Raw genomic sequence first — 21,650 nt, 5'->3', positions numbered from 1 at the left:
CCCATCCCGGGGCGTCACATGGGGTGATGAGCAAACAGCCAATCATGGGCGGACACGCCACGCTGTGGGCGGACACGCCACGCTGTGGTGTATATAAGCAGTGCCAATTATTGGCTCGCCCCTTTTTTCCTCTGGATGAGGGCAATAAACGTTTGCTGCAGAAGGATCCTAGTGCCCGCATGTGTTCTTCCCGGCGAGAAGACTGCACAGGCAACACCAGGGGCTCTAGAAAACTATTTTGCTCTCAATTCACCTTTTCCTTTGTTCTTGTTTATAGCCTCAATTTACTACCACCCCCATGCCTTTATAATTGGCATAAAATGTCTCCCTTCACTACTTGTTCTCTGTTTTAAGCCGGAGCATCTAGACAGTGAATGCAGGTAAGAAAAAGAAGGGAAAAATGGGTTAAAACTTATACTCGAAGTCCATGCCTGCTTAATGAGAACTGATGGCATACATACACACACCTGCTATAACTTCTAGGTAAGTCAGTAAGGATACAGACTACAAAATGTACACACAAATATCAATATGATAGACCCCATTAGACTCCCTTAAACCCCCTTAGACCCCCTTAAACTCCCTTAGGCTCCCTTAAACCCTCTTAGACCCCCTTAGACTCTCTTAGACCCCCTTAGGGAGGAGGTGTTCTTTTGTTCTTAGATTTCTTGCTTTTGATGTTTATATTAATGAATAGATGTTGAATCTTCCCAATGCTTTTTTTGGGGGGGAGGGTGTTTATTGTAACTACTTTATTTTAATGTGCTAGTAAGTTGAATTATAATGTTTAAATTTTGCATTATCTATTAACCTTTCAATCATAGCTAATTTTGCATTCTGTATGATTGGACATAATCTGCAAAAGTTAGTTCAGAATCTATATCCATGGGACACATTGGGCTATACTTTTCTTGCAGAGTCTGACTGGGTGGAAACTGTAGCTAGGATCTGAAAACTAGTCTCTTTTTTCATCCTTGGAAAATCTTCGTGTAGAAATGCTATTATTATATCTTTTAAAGTTTGTTTAAAAGATAGAAGTTGAGCTATCTATCCTGGTCCAGAATTTTCTCTGTGGGAGCTTTTTAAAAATAGATCCAAGGGTATATCTGCCCTGAAACCACATACACACAAACGAAACCATACTCAGTAGGTTGTATTTATGAATATTTGTGCACATACACACATACACACACAATTTAATCAACATAAAGAAGGCTATCAACTTGAGAGTGGGGTGACATTAAAGGATTCCAGGTAGGGTAGCTGAGACGGGCTAGAGGAAGGGAAAAGAGGAAGGGGAAAGTGATATGTTTTCAATTAAAAACATGTTTTACAAGGAGAATATATGCTCAAACTCCTTGAAAATAATAAATGCAAGACTATTTGACAAAATTTTATCATTTGTTTTATCACATTAGTGTGCTTAGAAGGAGGTAATGAGCTTGGACACACAGCTCAGTTCATAAAGAACTTGCCAAACAAACATCAGGGTCTAAGTTAGAATCCCAGTATCTATGTAAGAACCAGGCACAGTGGTATATGCCATCAATCCCAGCACTGGTGATGCAGACACAGGAGTATCCCTAGAGCTTCTTAGTTAGTAAATTTAGCCCAGTCAATAAGCTCAAGGTTCAGTGAGAGACTCTGTTGCCTGGATGTGGATCCTGTTTCCCTACCTGAGCTCCTTTGTCTGTCCTCAGTGGGAAAGGATGTGCCTAGTCCTGCAGTGACTTGATAGGCCAGGGTGAGGTGATGGGGGAATTCCTCTTCTCAGAGGAGAGGGGATGAGGAAGGAGGACTGGAAGGAGGAGGTACAGCAATCTGATGTCAAGAAGGTGGAGAAGGGTAGAAGATACCTGATGTTAGTTGTCAGCCTGCAAACATATCTGCACATTCTCATAGCCACATAGACTCTATGTACAACACACACATGTGCATGCATGCACACATACACAGACACAAAGATGTACATACACAGATAGATAGATAGATTCATAGATACATAGATAGATGCATAGATAGATACATAGATAGATAGATACATAAGGAGGCAGCTGATGAAGCTTGCCTTTAAACTGCTTAGTTCACCATCACTGAAAATTATATGGACTTGAGAATATAACAGTTTTATAACTGGGTATCATAGATCGAGGATGTCCCATTTTCTAATAGTAGCAGTTTACCAGTCACTTAGATAGCTAAACTTACATGTCCATATTTGTGTTATATTCTTCTAGAGACACTCTGGTAGTATTTTCATTTGTCAAACTGCTTTTGATAAGCTGAGTCTTTTGTGTTTCCCTGTAACTTTTAAGATGCCTGTCAGTTCCAACAACTACAACAACAACAACAAAAATGTCTCCTGGAACTTTGGCTAAATTTGCTCTGATTCAACGTTTTGTCAAGGAACAGAAAAGTTCTGAGTATTACAGACCTTATCTTCAAATATAATAAAAGCTGCACAGCTGGAGATATGAAAGATCTATAGATCCAGGTGTTATGGTGCATGCCTATAATCCCAGAACTCATGAAGTAGAAGAAATTTGATCATGAATGTGAGGTCTTCCTCAGCCACATGGTAAATTCTTAACTAGTTTGCATTACATGGGACCTTTGTAAAAAAAAAGCCCCAAATTAAACAAGCAAAAAGGCTGAAGTATAAGGTATGGGTGATTATATTAAATTTCTCCATTTTAATGTAATTCTTGTTTGAAATAACATATATCATAAGAATGTAATATTCTAAAATATTATTATTAGAATTCAGTATGTTAATATTTTATCATTAATAAAAATATGTTGCAAAGGTAATAATTGCACATAGTGAGATTATCTGCCTGAACTTTAGTCTATAAAGCATTAAGAAAAAAAGTGTATATTGTATGCATTAAATAAAAGATTTATGTATTTTATTAGCATAGTAGTCGTCTGTTCATACTTTACAACATTCTCAGTTAATATATAGAATTGTCCACTCTTACAATAACTATGAATCAGAAGGGCTTACAAGAAAATGGATTAAGAATCAACATGTTGAAAATAGGAACAGTGTTCATACTTTGAAATTCACACTTACCTTGGTGGTAGTAAAAATAAATTTGGAGGCAAGGTAAAGCAATTCATATACACATATAACTCTTGGAAATTAAAAAAGAAACCTTCAAAATAACAACAAAAATATGACATGCTATCTGGTCAATCAAACAAAAGAGGTTAAAAGACATGGACACAGCACATACAGCTGAGACAAACTAAAGAACATTGCACAGATGGAAAGATATATGAATCAAGAGATAAAATTACTGTGATGTGAGGTTATTGCCACACAGGACCAGCCAAAATCCCAGGAGACATTTTGTTGTTGCAACACACAGGCATCTTAAAAGTCACATGGGAACAGGAAGGACTCAGAGCATCCAAAACACTTTGAAAAATGACAATAGAAGGATTAACATTATCTGATTTCAAAACTTATTATAAAAATGCAGACAACAATAACATGTGTTATTGGTGCAAACATAGAAAAATAGACCAAAACAGAAAGCCAAGAAACACCCACACATGCATGTGTAACTGATTTACAAATAAAGATGGAAGCAAATTTAATAAAGTATATTCTTTCAAAACAGTGTTTCTAGTGCAACCTGACACTCATATTAAAAATGATCTGCAAAATACATTTGCTATATATAAGATCCAACTTAAATTGTACCATAGCATTAAATGTAAATTCTAAAACAATAAATTCTGTAAGGAAAGTATAAGCAAAAATTTCACTGACCTTAGGAATATATTATTCCTAATGATTACTATATATTTATTACAGTAATACATTATTACTAATGATTAGTATACGAAGAGTGATATGCAAACCTGCTGTCTAATACAGCCATTATTCTTTTTCTGGGTGCCTTCTATGAGACTTCAAAATATGTTCAAACAAAGATTTGAAAGTAAATTTTCTTAGCATTTTTCATTCTGCTCATTCACAGTATTAAGAAAACAAAATGTCCAATAAGCATGTGAGTGGACCAAGTGTGGTATATCCACACACAGGGAAATACTACTTAACAATGAAAATGAATTATCAGTATGCATTACAACACAGGTAATTTCAGCGTCAGTGTATGCGAAAAAAAAATTTTAAGGTCAGTATAAAGCCTGAAAAAGCCAAACAAACAAACAAATAGAAGTCATGGGGGGAAAAGCTTATTTCAAAATATGAAGAATTCAAATTAGATCAAAGGCTTTGGGGGGATTTGGAGAGAGGATTGAGGGAATTTGTGGGATGATAGGTATGTTCCGTACCTTGGTTTTGGTGATAGATTCACGGATGTATATAGGTATCAAAGGCTCAGCCTACAATTTTAATGTATGTGAAGTTTATTGTATGTTAGTTATACCATGTGTTTATATGACAACTACAATCTCTCGTTTTTTTTTCTTGAGTATCCTGATGCCTCCTATTTCTCCTCTCTCTTTCCATAGCCTTTGTAAAAGAAGTATACTGCCTCTTGTAATTTGAAATTACTGGATTGTCTAAAGAAATTGTGTTGTATATCAACTAAAGACAAGTGTACCTTCCATCTTAGGGATTTTCCTCTATTTCAGTGTAAATCTCTGCTTAAATGCTGGACTTTGCCAAGATCAGAACTTCCTCCAAAAGGCCATTGGTTACAAATGAGTATCGTCCAGCTTAGATTTTTTTCCAATTATCGTGGTTTTAATTACAAAATTAGAAAACAAAGCTGGGCTGGGAAAGGACTAAGAAGGTTTGATTCTCCAAATACAGAGATTTACAAAAGAAAGTAGTAGAAAAATGTTTAGTCTTAAAGAGAAGAAAACAAGGTTTGATTTTCAAAAATACAGGAATTTAATTCATGCAAATAAAGCACAAACATTCCATTTATGAATTGAGGAATTACTAATAACTTTCACCACTGCATTTCAAAATATCAGCATTTATATAATTTTTCAGGGTAAACATAAATATTGCCCCCTAAACTCCTAGACATCTGTTACCTAGGAGAGACCAAATCCCTGCTGTTTGCCACCGGCTAGATGTCTCTACACAGCAGACTAGAGAATCAAAGCCCAGATTAACTACTTTTTCCATTATTGGGAACAAAAATCTCAGCTTCACATAATCAGAATTATAATAATTTGGAATCCACGTAACTGCTAAATGATTTAGCATGTTAGAACCGAGTACTGATTTACTGCTGTCCTTTAGACCTAAAAAGAAGCAGGAGAACTGAGTCCCTCAAGAATGATAACTGAGACTTTAGAGTCTGTAACTTGATTGGCTACAACTGTAGGAGTTTAGTCCTACACATTTCAGTGGCTCTCTGAGCAGTGTGCTCAGAGATACTGAATCAGTTAATGAACATAGTCCAGTTATACTTAAGAAGGTTTGGATGCTCTCGGAAAAATGAAGACAAACAGATCAATAAGTGGGTGAAGACAGTTGGAAAGAGAAGTATTTATTTATTTATTTATTTATTTATTTATTTATTTATTTATTTATTCTTTCTGCAGGAAGGGAAGAGGTCTACAATACAGGATGCTCCTCTTCCTGCTGGAGAGTCCATTAAACCAAACAGCATTGCTTTGCAAGCATAGCTGGTGGGTGAGGGAGTGGTAGGGATTTGTACTTGAGTGGTTGGAAGGTAAGAGACATTATGTCTTCAAAAGAGTTCTATTAGTTGATAAAATATACAACAGAATGGGAAGCTGAAGGCTTGAGACATGGATGCTGTGTGTGAGATATCTTTAATGAAATGATTAGAAAAAGGCATGGAATAATCATACTATGAAAATACTGTAGAATTAGAGAAAATTCTCAAATGACTTTCTCTGTATATGTGTGTGTGCACACACCTGTATGATTGATGTCTATGCATGCATGTATGTGTATGTACATGTGTGAAATTGTCAGTGAACATATGCCATGGTACACATGTAGAGTGTACACACGTTAGAGAATACTTCAAGTGTGGGTCCTCATTTTCCACAGTCATTGAGAAAGGATTCTTTTGTATGTATACTACATGTGTGTTAGTGCAGTTCTAAAAGTGACAGCGTTTTTTTTTTTTATCTCAGCTAGTTTTCAAATAAACGAGGCAGAGAATATTAATTATTTATTAATAATTATTAGCAAGAGATTTATTAGCAAGATTTATGGCACAATAGCTGAGCAGTATTTAATCCATTCTAATCCTCTAAAATAATCTGGCTACTTCCCAGCCAAAATCCCTGAAATATTTGCATTTTAATATTGGTCTGGCCCTCTCTGCTCCAGGTGTGTTCTCATGGTGACTCCTGGATCCTTTGAAGCCAAATACTTCCCCTTCTCTCTCTACCCCTCCCTCACTGGAATCAGAAGTCCATCCCTATTCTATTCTCTGATCAGTTACTGACTACTCAGCTTTATTGACAAATCAGAGTATAAATAGAGAGCAATGTTTACACAATAATGAGACAGAAAATACTTAAAATAAGCATTACAATGCATGTCCTGTCCAGATTGAACAGAGATATTGAGGTGGAGCAATCAGCATTTGAAATAATACAAAGATAATCTTTACACAGTGCATAATAACATTAGGCCAACATGTGTGTGTGTGTGTGTGTGTGTGTGTGTGTGTGTGTTTTGTGCACATGCATGTGCAGCTTTGGTGTATGTGCCGATGGATGAGTGAGGACAGAAGACCATAGATGCCATTCTCCATAACTGTCATCCTTATTTCTTTTAGACAGGACCTCTTACTGAATTTAGAGCTTGCCTGGTGGCCACCAAGTACCAGTATCCCCTGAGTCTTCCAGAGCAGAGATTATACCTCACTGCACTGGGATTATACACCATGCTTTTTATGTGGTGCTAGAGATTGAATCCCAGATCATCATGTTTGCCCAGCTGGTGCCTTAGCTGTTAGCTATCTCCTCAGCCTGTGTCAGAGTTTCTTGTTCAGCTCTTCCTATCCTAGGATAGCAAGCCTTTGAGTTTCTGGGAAATCTCCTGTCTTCATTTTTCATCTTGCCACAGGTAAACTGAATTTACAGGCATGCTACCATGCCTGGATTTATACGATTTCCAGGACTTAAAACTCACTCGAATAGTGATCACTTCAATCTATTGAACCATCATCCCAGGTGTTAATTTTTTTTAAAAATACCAATATGTATATCATGTACATTTAAATATTCCTATGCTTTCATAGATATAGTGTGATCTTTTCTTTGTTCTTACCCACTTGCTTTCTGAAGTCTCTTTGTGTAATTAATTCTTTTAATTCTTTATTGTTTCTTAATGGGGGTTATAACTTAGTTACATCATTTCACCTTCGTTTCCTGCTTCCATATCCATCTTTGCTCTCTTTCAAATTAGTGACCTCTTTTTTCATTAATTGTTGTTTCATGCATATATGCATATATAAATATATTACTCAATATAGACTTCACAGTTCATATGATATTGTTGTATCTATGTTTCCGGGCTAACTGTTTGGTATTGAATAAGCAGTTGGTGTGCTGTTTCCTGTGTAATATACCATTTCCCCCTTTCTTAGCATTCCTTAGTTGCCTGTAGTTCTTAGTGTAGGTTGGGACTCAGGTGTTCTCACTTTGACATGCTTGTTGTTGTCCTTCTCCAGTGCATGTCCAAGTTTCAGGCCCCACTTTCTTCTCTTCTCAAATATACTTGGATGATGTGATGGAGGGAAGTTATTAATTGATAGCCACTCAAACTATATCCAAATTATATTTTCCCAGAACTCTTTACTGCTGTTATTGACATTCCTAGTTTGTGGTAACTATTGTTTCACACCAGGAATCTCTATATGCCTCATTCTTTTCAAGGGTCATTTATTCCTCCATTGTAGGGATGTGTAATGGGCAGACAGCCAGGCATATGTCTTACTATTTAGACAATGTTCTTAGACTGATAAATAATTCAAATGCCTTCCTTTGGTTTAGCTTCTCCAGGGCAGGTCTTGGATTTTAATACGCTGTGTCACTGTTGTTGCACATTTATTATTGAGCCAATTCAGTGTTTAATTTGGAATGTCAACAGGCTGTGCTGTGTCAATACTCTCAGTTAGTTTCCTCTAACTCCACAGTCTCATCCATTCGTGACCTACTCTGTAGATGTGTCTTCACTACCATCATGTGTTCAGCTCATTTTTTTAAGACCCCTCTTCCCTGTCTTTCCTGATTTCATAAATATACATATTAGCACCTTCCTATGAAAGGATTAATGAAAAAAGTCAATCTTATAAATTTGACATCTAAAAATATCCCTCTTTTTTTACTCTTGAATAATGGACTTAGTAGTGGTTTTCCTGTATGATTAACCTACAGTTCTCCTACAACTTCCAGGTATGGTCAATAAGCATTTCATTGAAAATACTTGTCCATTATCATTTTAGTTATATATTTTCCTCAAAGGACTAACTGTGAATTCAGTTTAAAATGTATACTGGCTCAAATGTATACTGGCTTTAAAATGTAGAAGGCTCATAACAGAGAAGACCCTTCCCTTTATTCTAAAAATCCCTTGCTCAACAATTCCTGTTCTCAGACAACTACTTTTAACACTTCTACTTCTCAACAAGTATAAAAAGAAGCATTATTGAACTGTATATTCTAGAATTTCCTTAGGCTACAAGGAACAGGGGAGGAGTCCAGTTAGAGCAGGACAGCTGCAGCCCACAGGACTGCCAAATAGTGAACACTGACACTTCCAATTAAAGAATCAGCTTCCATGTAGATGTGTGTTGATGTAAGAATGGGAGAAACAGGTATCATATAGATAGTATCATTCGCTTATGTAAGACACTGAGACGAGCAGAGACCAGTGCATCTTGGAAACACTAAATTCACATGCTTCAATTCCCATCTTCTACTATAACTAATGGCAGCAAGAAGTGGCTTCATTTCCCTGTTATTTACCTTATTGCATCTCTTAAATTCGCAATTCTACCTGTGGGTGACATACTGTAAATTACTGTAAATAAGTGAATTAATTCACACTCTTACACTATGATATTAATATTTTGAAAGGATTTTTATGTATAATAACTTTTCTCTAAGCATATGTAAGCCAAATTTATAGCACTATAATCTAAATTGTGCAAAACTCCATAAATATTTATTTACTTGTTTATATGTTTATTAATTTATTCATTGGTTTCCTAGAGGCTGTGACAAGTTTTTAAAGTGTCTTATATGTTTGCCTCCCATTCCTTGTGTTTGTCTTTGTGTATGTCTGTATCTGTGGATGTGCATCCATATTTTTTATGGCAAATGTTAATACTTTTCATTTATTTATTATTTATTAGATATTTTCTTTATTAAATTTCAAATGTTATCCTCTTTCCTGGTTTCCCCTCCAAAAACTCCCTATCCCTACCCCCTCCCCTTGCTCATCATCCCACCCACTCCTGCTTCCTGGTCCTTCCTGATCCTCTACACTGGGGCATTGAGCCTTCACAGGACTAAGGGCCTCTCCTTCCATTGTTGACTGACAAGGCTACATATGCAGCTGGAGCCATGGGTCCCTTCATGTGTGCTCTTTGGTTGATGGTTTAGTCCCTGGGATCTTTGGGGGTACTGGTTAGTTCATATTATTGTTCCTCCTATGGGGCTGCAAACCCCATTCAGTTCCTTGGGTCCTTTCTCTAGCTCCTCCATTGGGGAGCTAGCTCAGTCCAGTGGTTGGCTGAGAGCATCCACCTCTGTATTTGTCAGGCACTGGCAAAGCCTCTTAGAAGACAGCTATATCAAGCGCCTGTTAGCAAGCATTTGTTGGCATCCACAAGTGTCTGAGTTTGGTGACTGTATATGGGATGGATCCCCAGGTGGGGTACTCTCTGGATGACCTTTCCTTCAGTCTCTGCTCTACACTTTATCTCTGTATCTCCTCCCATGGGTATTTTGTTCCCCATTCTAAAAAGGACCAAAGTATCCACACTGTGGTCTTCCTTTTTATTGAGCTTCATGTGGTCTGTGAACTGTATCTTGGGTATTCTGAGCTTCTGTGCTAATATCCAATTATCAGTGAGTGCATACCATGTGTGTTCTATTGTGATTGGATTACCTCACTCAAGATGATATTTTCTAGTTCCATCCATTTGCCTAAGAATTTCATGAATTCACCGTTTTTGATAGCTGAGTAGTACTCCATTGTGTAAATATATCACATTTTCTGTATCCATTCCTCTGTTGAGGGACATCTTGGTTCTTTCCAGATTCTGGCTATTATAAATAAGGCTGCTATGAACATAGTGGAGCATGTGTCCTTATTACATGTTGGAGCATTTTCTGGGTATATGCCCAGGAGTGGTATTGCTGGATCCTCAGGTACTACTATGTCCAATTTCCTGAGGAACCACCAAACTGATTTCCAGAGTGGTTGTAACAGCTTGCAGTTCTACAAGCAATGGAGGAGTGTTCCTATTTCTCCACATCTTCACCAGCATCTGCTGTCACCTGAGATTTTGATCTTATCCATTCTGACTGGTGTGAAGTGGAATCTCAGGGTCATTTTTTATTTGCATTTCTTTGATCACTAAGGACTTGGCACATTTCTTTAGGTGCTTCTAAGCCATTCGAGATCCTCTGTTGTGAATTCCCAGTTCATTTCAATACCCATTTTTTGGTTGGGTTGTTTGTTTTTTTGGTGGTTAGCTTCTTGAATTCTTTATATATTTTGGATATTAGCCCTCTATCAGATGTGGGGTTAGTGAAGATTTTTTCCCTAATCTTTAGGTTGCTGATTTGTCTTATTGACTATGTCCTTTGCCTTACAAAAGCTTTCCAGTTTCATGAGGTCCTATTTATCAGTTCTTGATCTTAGAGTATATGCCATTGGAATTCTGTTTAGGAAATTTCCCTCTGTGCCAATGAGTTCAAGGCCCTTTTCCACTGTCTCTTCTATTAGATTCAATATATCTGTTTTTATGTTGAGGTCCTTGATCCACTTGGATTTGAGGTTTGTGAAAGGTGACAAATTCGGGTCTATTTTCATTTTTTCTACTTAGAGACAGCAAGTTAGATCTGCACAATTTATTGAAGATGCTTTCTTTTCTCCATTGTAGTTTTTTGGTGTCTCTGTCAAAGATCAAGTGTCTGTAAATGTGTGGTTTTATTTCTGGGTCTTCAATTCTATTCCATTGATCAACATGTCTGTCTCTGTGCCATGCAATTTTTAATCACTATTGCTCTGTAGTAAAGCTTGAGATCAGGGATGATGATTCCCTCAATCATTCTTTTATTGTTGAGAATAGTTTTTGCTATCCTAGGTTTTTTTTTTTTATTCCAGATGAATTTGAAAATTGCTCCTTCTTACTCTATGAAGAACTGAGTTGGAATTTTGGTGGGGATTGCATTGACTCTGAAGATTGCTTTTGGCAAGATGGCCAATTTAATCCTGCCAAACCATGAGCATGGGAGATCTTTCCATCTTGTAAGATCTTCTTCGATATTTTTCTTCAGAGACTTGAAGTTCTTGTCATACAGATCTTCCACTTGCTTGGTTAGAGTCACACCAAGGAATGTAATATTTGTGACTACTGTGAAGGGTGTTGTTTTCCTAATTTTTTTCTCAGCCTGTTGATCCTTTGAGTAAAGGAAGGCCACTGATATATTTGAGTTAATTTTATATCCAGTCACTTTGCTGACATTGTTTATCAGCTCTAGTAATTCTCAGGTGGAGTTTTGGGGGTCACATAAGTATATGATCATATCATCTTCAAATAGTGACAGTTTGACTTCTTTTCCAATGTGTATCACTTTGACCTCCTTTTGCTGTCTAATTGTTCTGGCTAGGACTATATTGAATAGGTAGGGAGAGAGTGGGCAGCCTTGTCTAGTCTCTGATTTTAGTGGGGTTGCTTCAAGTTTTGCTCCATTTATTTTGATATTAGTTACTGTTTTGCTGTATACTGTTTTTACTATGTTTAGGTATGGGTTGAATCCTTGGTCTTTCTAAGACTTTTATCATGAAGGGGTGTTGGATTTTGTCAATTGCTTTCTCAGCTTCTAATGAAATGATCATATGGTCTTTTTTCTTTGAGTTTGTTTATATAGTTTACATAGTGGATTATGTTGATGGATTTCCATATATTGAACTATCCCTGCATCCCTGGGATGAAACCTACTTGACCATGATGGGTGGTTGTTTTGATGTGTTCTTGTATTCTGTTTGCAGGAATTTTATTGAGTATTTTTGCATCAATATATTCATGGGGGAAATTGGTCTGAAGTTCTATTTCTTTGTTGATTCTTTATGTGGTTTAGGTATCAGAGTAATTGTGGCATCATAGAACAAATTGGGTAGTGTTCCTTCTGTTTTTATTTTGTGGAATAATTTAAAGAATATTTGTATTAGGTCTTCTTTGAAGGTCTGATAATACTATGCACTAAACCCTGGGCTTTTTTTCTGCTGGGAGACTATTAATGACAACTTCTATTTTTTTAGGGATTATAGGACTGTTTAGATCATTTATCTTATCCTGATTTAACTTGGTAACTGGTATCTGTCTAGAAAATTGGCCATTTCATCCAGATTTTCCAGTTTTGTTGAGACTATGCTTTTTAGTAGGATCTGATGATTTTTTTCTAAGTTTCTGTTGTTATGTTTCCCCTTCATTTCTGATTTTGTTAATTTGGATATTGTCTCTGTGCCCTCTAGTTAGTCTATCTATCTTGTTGATTTTCTCAAAGAACCAGCTCCTGGTTTTGTTGATTCCTTTATAGTTCTTTTTGTTTCTACTTGGTTGATTTCAGCCCTGAGTTTGACTATTTCCTGCCTCTTGGGTGTTATTTGCTTCTTTTTGTCCTAGAGCTTTCAGATATGCTGTCAAGCTGCTAGTGTATGCTTTCTCTAGTTTCTTTTTGCAGGTGCTCAGATCTATGAGCTTTCCTCTTAGTACTGCTTTGATTGTGTCTCATAAGTTTGGGTATGTTGTGGCTTCATTTTTATTAAACTCTAAAAAGTCTTTAATTTCTTTCTTTATTACTTCCTTGACCAAGTTATCATTGAGTAGAGTGTTGCTCAGCTTCTACATATATGTGGGCTTTCTATTGTTTATGCTGTTAAGGCTTGTTGAAGACAAGCCTTAGTCCATGGGTGATCTGATAGGATGCATAAGATCATTTCAATCTTCTTGTATTTGTTGAGGCCTGTTTTGTGATTGATTATATGGTTGACTTTGGAGAAGGTATCATGAGGTGCTGAGAAGAAGGTATATTCTTTTGTTTTAGGTTGAAATGTTCTATAAATATCTGTTAGACCCATTTGGTTCATAACTTCAGTTAGTTTCACTGTGTCCTGTTTAGTTTCTGTTTCCATAATCTGTCCATTGTTGAGAGTGGGGTGTTACAGTCTCCCACTATTATTGTGTGGGGTGTAATGTGTACTTTGAGCTTTAGCAAAGTTTCTTTTATGAATGTGTGTGCTCTTGCATTTGGAGCATAAATGTTCAGAATTGAGAGTTCATCTTGGTATTTTTTTTCTTTGACCAGTATGAATTGTCCTTCCTTACCCTTTTTGATGTTTTGGTTGAAAATCAATTTTATTTGATATTAGAATGACTACTCCAGCTTGTTTCTTCAGACCATTTGCTTAGAGAATTGTTTTCCAGCCTTTTCCTCTGAGGTAGTGTTTGTCTTTGTCACTGAGGTGTGTTTCCTGTATGCAGCAAAGTGTTGGGTCCTGTTTACATATGTTTGTTATCTATGTCTTTTTATTGGGGAATTGAGTCCATTTATATTAAAATATATTAAGAAAAGTGATTGCTGCTTCCTGTCATTTAGTTGTTAGAGGTGGAATTATGTCCATATGTCAATCTTCTTTTGGGTTTGTTGAAAGAATATTACTTTCTTGCTTTTTCTAGGGTATAATTTCCCTCCTTGTGTTGGAAACATTTATTGTCCTTTGCAGGGCTGGATTTGTGGAAAGACATTGTGTAAATTTGTTTTTATCATGAAATATCTTGGTTTCTCCATCTATGGTAATTGAGAGTTTTGTTGGGTATAGTAGCCTTGGCTTGCATTTGTATTCTCTTAAGGTCTGAATGACATCAGCCCAGGATCTTCTGGCTTTCTTAGTCTCTGGCAAGAAGTCTGGTGTGATTCTGATAGGTCTGCCTTTATATGTTACTTGACCTTTTTCCTTTACTGCTTTTAATATTCTTTCTTTGTTTTGTGCATTTGGTGTTTTGATTATTATGTGATGGGAGGAATTTCTTTTCTGGTACAATCTAATCTATTTGGTGTTCTGTAGGCTTCTTGTACGTTCATGGGCATCTCTTTCTGTAGATTAGGGAAGTTTTCTTCTATCAATTTTTGAAGAGGCTTACTGGCCCTTTATTTGGGAGTCTTCACTCTCTTCTATACCTATTATCAATTAGGTTTGGTATTCTCATTGTGTCCTGGATTTCCTGGATATTTTGGGTTAGGAGCTTTTTACTTTTTTCATTTTCTTTGACTGTTGTGTCAATGTTTTCTATGGTATCTTCTACCTCTGAAATTCTCCCTTCTATTTCTTGTATTCTGTTTGTGATGCTTGCATCTATGACTCTTGATCTCTTTCCTAGGTTTCTATCTCCAGAGTTGTCTCCCTTTGTGATTTCTTTGTTGTTCCTACTTCCACTTTTAGATCCTAGATGGTTTTGTTCAATTCCTTCACCTGTTTGGTTGTATTTTCCTGTAATTCTTTAAGGGATTTTTGTGTGTCCTCCTAAGGCATTCTACCTGTTTGCCTGTGCTCTCCTGCATTCCTTTAAGGGAATTGTTTATGTCTTTCTTAAAATCCTCTATTAGTATCATGAGATGTGATTTTAAATCCAAATCTTGTTTTCTGGTGTGTTGGGGTATCGAGGACTTGCTGTTGTAGGAGAACTGGGTTCTGATGATGCCAAGTAGCCTTGGTTTCTGTTGGTAAGGTTCTTTTGCTTGCCTTTTGCCATCTGGTTATCTCTGGTGTTAGTTGGTCTTGCTGTCTCTGGAGCTTGTCCTTTCTGTGGGCCTGTAAGCCTGTGTTCAGCACTCCTGGGAGACAAGCTCTCTCCTGGTGTGACCTTTCTGGGTTCAGATGGCGACTGGAAGGATCCTGTCCCAGATGCTCCACTGTTCCTGTGCCCTTTGAGCTCCTGGCCAGTCCTGTTTGGACAGTTATTAGAGAGAAAGTGGCTATCTCACCTCTGAGACTGGGATCAGAGCACTCCTAGGAGATCACGTCTGTCATGGACGGACCTGTGTAGAGTGGCTTGTATCTTTTCTAAAATTTTTACTACCAGTATTTTATTTATATTCCTTTTATTTATTAGTAATTTATATTAGTATTACTTAATTTCACATTTATGTATTTTCTTTTTTTTGACTTTTTTAAACTTTTATTGCATTATGATGAGAAAAGTTGTTTTCAATTTATCTGAATTTGTTAACATTTAAAAACATATTTTAAGTAAATAGAATTAAATCACATTCTTGTTTCCCTTTTGTACCCCCACTCCTCCCAGAGACCCCCTTCAATACCTACAATATCTTTTTGTCATATTCCTTAAAATTTATAAAATATTATGACAATAAAAATAAGTATTATAAAAGTCATTTGATATAAAACAACAATCAATTTAACAGTCTTATTTAGATGCTTGTCTACAGAAATAGTGAAAATGCATTTTTCTCAATATAAATTTTAAATAACTTCAAACATATTAACTGTATACTTCAAAATAATACATCACTACTAGTATTTTCTTAAATGAACATAAATATATATAAAGTCTTTTTGTTTGTTTTGTATTTAGTAGAGTTTAAAATCTTGGCTCTTACAGTGGTACAAGCCCAAAATAAGAACAATTTTTAGACATTGGATTTCATTGTAATAAGGCTGTACTTCAATGACCTTCATGTCACCAAAGGATTTTACCCCCATTGTAGCTAAGCTGAGAATTGATAGTTTTGCTGCACCAAGAAATGAATTGTAGGCTCAATTTTTGGATACAGACTTTCTGCTATGGTCAAAGCTATTTGACTTAAGTGAGTGACTTTATTCTCAGGCCACAGAGAACAGTTTACATTCATTTAAGAAATGGTGTAGGTATTAAGATGGTCTATCCATAAAGTCATTCACCAACTGTTTCAATGAACAATGGTTCTGCTTGGAGGGTGGCACAGACATTACGTGAGGGTAAGAATTTGGTTCATTAGCTATGATAATTTGGAAAGAATTCATCTCAGAGAAAGAATAACTTGTAAAGTCCTCTTCTTCAAACCTGATACAAGAGTTACCAACGTCAAGCAAAGCATTCAGTCTCACTTGTTGTTGTTCTCTTACAAGCAACCTCTCTAGTTAATCGTCAGTTTCTTTTGGGTACATAAATACATTTGAAATGTATAAGCTGTTCTGAAAACCATAGTATAGTGTAAAGACATGAAATAAACAATACTACTAATAGAGAGGCTGAGATAGGAGAAGCAAGATCTCAAGATCCTTATGTTGTACACAGCCAGACACTGTCACAAACAAGCTGACAGTGTATATAGATTGTACAATGTTGGACCTATTCCTCCAATTACCAAATTAGAGAGATCGTTGGATGACAATCAACAAATTTCTAATTCCTTATATTATTGGATTTCAATCGATTAGGATATGTTGGTAATATTAATTATCATATTAATACACTTAAAAAAGTAATTATTTATTCTCTTAATATCCTATTATGACTTAAAGAGAAATTAGAAGCCCATGCAAACAAGACAGTTAGAAGACCTTTGGATTGACTCAGTACTTACCTTTATATTTAGTTACATACCGCTTTAACTTCTCTGATTCCCTATTTCATTTCTAGACAATCTGATACATTTGAAAATTTTCTTTCTTTTTTTCCAAGAAAATATAATTTCCTTCAAGGAAGAGGAACATCACTGTGGAAGAAGACATTAATTATAAGGATTCTGACTCACAGATTTTCAGGAGTACAACACAGTATCCTGGCTGTGGTCTCTGCATCTGAGGGTCACGGTGAATCCTGGCCATGGGGAGGAAAAGCCCAATGAGAAGAGGGAGATAAACAAGAGCAGCTCTGAGTCACAAGGGAATGGTATGACTTACACAAACTGGATGGCATGATGTCAGGTCATCCCTCAGTGACACACTACCTGCAGCAACGCTGGCACTGTTGACCAGGTTCAGGGCTGTGCCCCTTCCAGTACTTAGAGTGTCTGGTGAAAGATGGCTGATAGAAACTGGACTTGCTGGGGTATAGGTCCTGAGGGGTGCTACAAGATCAGTGGCAGTATTGGTGAGCTTAGGTAGGCCCTGGCACTTGGGTTCAGGACAGGAGACAAAGGGATTTTGGAAAACATAATTTCTACTTAGTATTTTGGAGAGTATGAAACTACCATTGGTTTGCAAAGACAAAATCAGAACAAACTCCAGACAATTGGTCCATAAAATAAAACACAAAGCAAAGAATTTATTCAGAGAAGTGAAATTGTAATATAATACACAGTACACCTAAATTTAGCCCTGAGCCATTAGTTATGCCCACTGGTGATGAATGCCTGTAGGCACAATAGAAAGGATTAAATTTTTGTTGATAAGTCTTCTTATTTTTCCAGAAATAAAAGTTTATGTTGGGGACCAAACAACACTTGGCTGAACCTGCCCCAGCTGGCCCTGCATTGCTGAGACAAACATCCTGCTCTCCGACCACAAGATCTGGCTTGGCCCTGAGATAAGAAACATTCAGTGTACCATAACTTCTGAGAACTTCCCCCCACCCACAACTTCCCCCCGGGGTCTTAGCTCCAGAAGATCTTGTAAACTTCCTTCTCCCTCCCCTCTCTCCCCCTCCCCTCCAAGATTTTTGCTTTAAATATGCTCTGTTCAACCAAGTAAACGACTCTTGACAAGCAATGCTTCCTTGAGTCCTGTCTTCTCTCTCGCCTGTTCTTATTCCAGGTTATGGTCCTCCTCACTCCCCCAAATAACTTGGCCTGCAGTTCAGGTCAGGTGGCGCCCGATGTGGGGCTCGAGGCACGGACCCCTCCAGACAGACCCCCAGAATGAGCGCTCAGTCATTGGCCAGACGATTCAGACCTGTTACACGCAGATTGTCTCTTCTTAGGTAAGTCAGTCTGTCTCATATTTCAGAATGGGCCATTCCTTGTCTAAGGAGGCAACCTTTATAAAGGACCTCAAAACTTTACTCAAAGAGAGAGGAATAAGTGTTAAAAAGAAAGATTTAATTGAATTTTTCATTTTTATTGATGAGACATGTCCTTGGTTTACGATTGACGGGCCAGTTATCCACCCCAAGAAATGGCAGAAGGTTGGTTGTGAACTTAATGAAAAAATAAAATTTGAAGGAGACAAAGCAGTCACGACAATGATCTTTACATTTTGGGGTCTCATCCAAGACATTCTTGAGGGCACTGATTCCGATTCCGGGAAACGTCAGCTCCTCTCAGTTGCAGAACTCTGTCTCTCACAGTCCTGGCCTGGGTCCTGTCCCCCTTCTCGTCCGCCCTCTCGCTCTCCATCTCAGGCCTCTATTTCCTTTACTCTCATTGATATGCCACAGGAGGACCGTCAGATTCCACCCTTGCCAGCTGCAGCTCCCGCTGCTCCCCTCTATCCATCTCTCCCCTCACAGGTCCCTCCGGTTCCTTCCCCTTGTCATCATCCTCTTCCCTATGACGACCCTTTCTCTGCTGCGGAGAAGGGCCTTTCTAAACCTCTCTGCGCTCCAGTCTTCCACCAACCGTCTGCGCCCATAAAACCCACCTCTTCTTCCTCTGCCCCCACTGCCTTCCTTGCAACTCCCCGCTGCCTTCCTCGCAACTCCCGAACCGCTCGACCCCGGCAATGCTGCTGCCCTTGAGGAAGAAGCAGCCCGTTATCATCTGAAGATTGGCCTCCCCCAACCCTGTCCTCTGCCCCTCCCCTGCCTTCTAACATCTCCTCTGCCCTTCCACCTTCTTTCTTAGACATGAAGACTTGCCTCATCTCCCAAATTTAGGAACTGACCGAGATTCTTCAACTCCAGGAACGCTTTTCTCACCTTTCAACTCTCTGCTCTTCCTCCTCTAACGCTCATCCCTGTCTCTCACAGCGCCCCTCAGTCCACTTGACTTTTCCTGTCACTCATTCTCAGACTACTCGAGAGCCTGCTCCTGCCTCTAGTCCTCGTCTGCCTCAACCGCCTGTCACTTGGTCCGCGACACGCCCATCTGCTCCAGCCTCTGCTCCTTCTTCTACCCCTTCTCGCCTTCCTTCTTCCTCTGCACCTCTGTGGTCCACACACAAAGACCCCCCTCCTACTCATGAACACTCTGATTCGGAGGCCGAACAGCCAGCTAGCGACCTTGAACTTGATAATGAAAATGAAATTGATGACTCAGTTCCTGTCCCCAAGGTCTATCGCCGGCTCCCATTCAAAAAATTGGAAAAACTCAATTCTGCTGTCAGAAACTATGGCCCAAATGCTCCCTTCACCCTCTCCCTATTAGAGAGTATCAGTGGCGATGGCTATCTTACACCAAATGAGTGGCTTTCTGTTACTCAGTCTGTTCTGACTCGGGGCCAGTTCCTCACCTGGCGCGCCGATTGGGCCGATTGTTGCTGCTCCTTGGCTCACGCCAACAGCCAGAGTAGCCGAGCTTCCACCAGACAGTGGACACTAGACAAACTTCTTGGCCAAGGCAAATATGCCTCTGATGAAAAACAAAGAGGCTTTTCATTAGGACTTTTGGCACAGTCCGCCTCTGCCGCCATGGCTGCCTGGAGGGCAATTCCTACCCAGGGATCTGTTCTCTCTCCCTTAACTAAAATTATCCAGGGAGCCCAAGAAAACTGTAGTGATTTTGTGGCGCGCCTCCTTGAAGCCGCTGAGAGATCTCTTGGCCAGGTCAAAATGAAAATAAATTGCTAAATCGGCTTGCTTATGAGAATACCAACTCTGCTTGTAAGGCTGCCTTGAGAGGAAAATACAAGGGCAAGGACCTTGATGAGATGGTCCAGCTCTTTCACGAGGTTGATCTCTTCACTCATAAGGTTACCCAGGCTATCAACCTCGCGGTGGGCACAGTAACTAAGACACCACCTAGCGTTCAATCCTGTTTCCGCTGCGGACAGCCAGGTCATTTTGCAAAGAATTGTCCCCAGACCAGACCCCTGTCTTCTCCCTCCCCTCTGGTTGAAATAGGCCACCCACCTCCCACAAGCGTCTGTCCCCGCTGCTGCCGAGGTAGACACTGGACCAACACCTGCTGCTCCAAGACAGATATCTTGGGCAATCCACTCCTGCCTCCTCGCTCGGGAAACGGGGTGAGGGGTCAGCCCCAGGCCCCTCAACCTATCAATTTCCTGCCAGCCTCGGGGACTAGCCAGCCACAACCCAACCAGATGCCACTCCCAAATCAATCCCTGCCGCCACACCCTTTGTTGTGCCTCCCCCGGAAGCGCAGGACTGGACCTCTGTGCCTCCACCTATACAATACTAACCCCTGATCAGGGCGTCCAGACCATCCCTACTGGGACTTTTGGGCCCCCACCCCCTAAAACCTATTATCTTGTTTTGGGGAGAGCTTCCGCAGCCCTTCAAGGTATTACCATCTTCCCATCCCTCGTGGATAATGATTATACCAGAGAAATTAAGATCTTGGCTTCCTCCTCGAGAGGGTCCCTCACCATCTGTCAAGAGCAGCGTATAGCTCAGGCCTTGCCTCTCCCTCTTGATACTTCTACACCCTCATTGGGGCCGCCTAAGGGGCCTTCCAGTCCCGGATCCTCTGAGATCTATTGGGTCCAAGAGATATGTAAAGAGTGCCCACACCTTAAACTTAATGGCAAATATTTTGAAGGTATTCTTGACTCAGGAGCAGACTCCACTGTCATTTCTCAGGCCTCCTGGCCTCCCCGTTAACCTTTGGGGCAGAGACATATTAACTCGGATGGGAGTCTACGTTTTTAGCCCTTCCACGACTGTGACTCGACAGATGCTGGACCAGGGGATCCTCCCCAGCAGGGCTTGGGAAAAAACAGCCAGGGACGGCAAGTCCCTATACAAACCACCCCTAAATTAGATTGGGCAGGATTAGGCTATAATACATCTTTTTCCTAAGAGCCATTGCTCCTCCTGCACTCCAAGCCGATAAGATCACTTGAAAGAGTGACTCTCCTGTCTGGATTGACCAGTGGCCCCTCCCTACAAAAAATCTTGCTGCGGCCATGCAGTTAGTGCAGGAGCAGCTGTCCACAGGCCACATTGAGCCCTCCGCTTCACCTTGGAACACCCCTATTTTTGTTATTCGAAAGAAAGGAAGCAAGTGGCGCCTGCTTCAAGATCTCAGAGAAATCAACAAAACCATGGTTCCCATGGGGGCCCTCCAACCAGGGCTCCCTTCCCCTGTTGCCATCCTTAAAGGATTTTCAAAAATTGTCATCGATCTTAAAGACTGTTTCTTTTGCATTCCATTACATCTAGAAGATTGCAAGCGCTTTGCTTTAGCCTTCACATTGTTAATTGCATTGGGCCCTCTCCTTGCTTTCAGTGGAGCGTCCTCCCACAAGGCATGGCCAATAGCCCTACCCTTTGTCAAAAATATGTTGCCCAAGCTATAGATCCCTTTCGTCT

Source organism: Mastomys coucha, unplaced genomic scaffold (assembly GCF_008632895.1).
Source record: "Mastomys coucha isolate ucsf_1 unplaced genomic scaffold, UCSF_Mcou_1 pScaffold20, whole genome shotgun sequence".
NCBI classification, from domain to species: Eukaryota; Metazoa; Chordata; class Mammalia; order Rodentia; family Muridae; genus Mastomys; species Mastomys coucha.
This window is presented reverse-complemented; position numbering follows the sequence as displayed.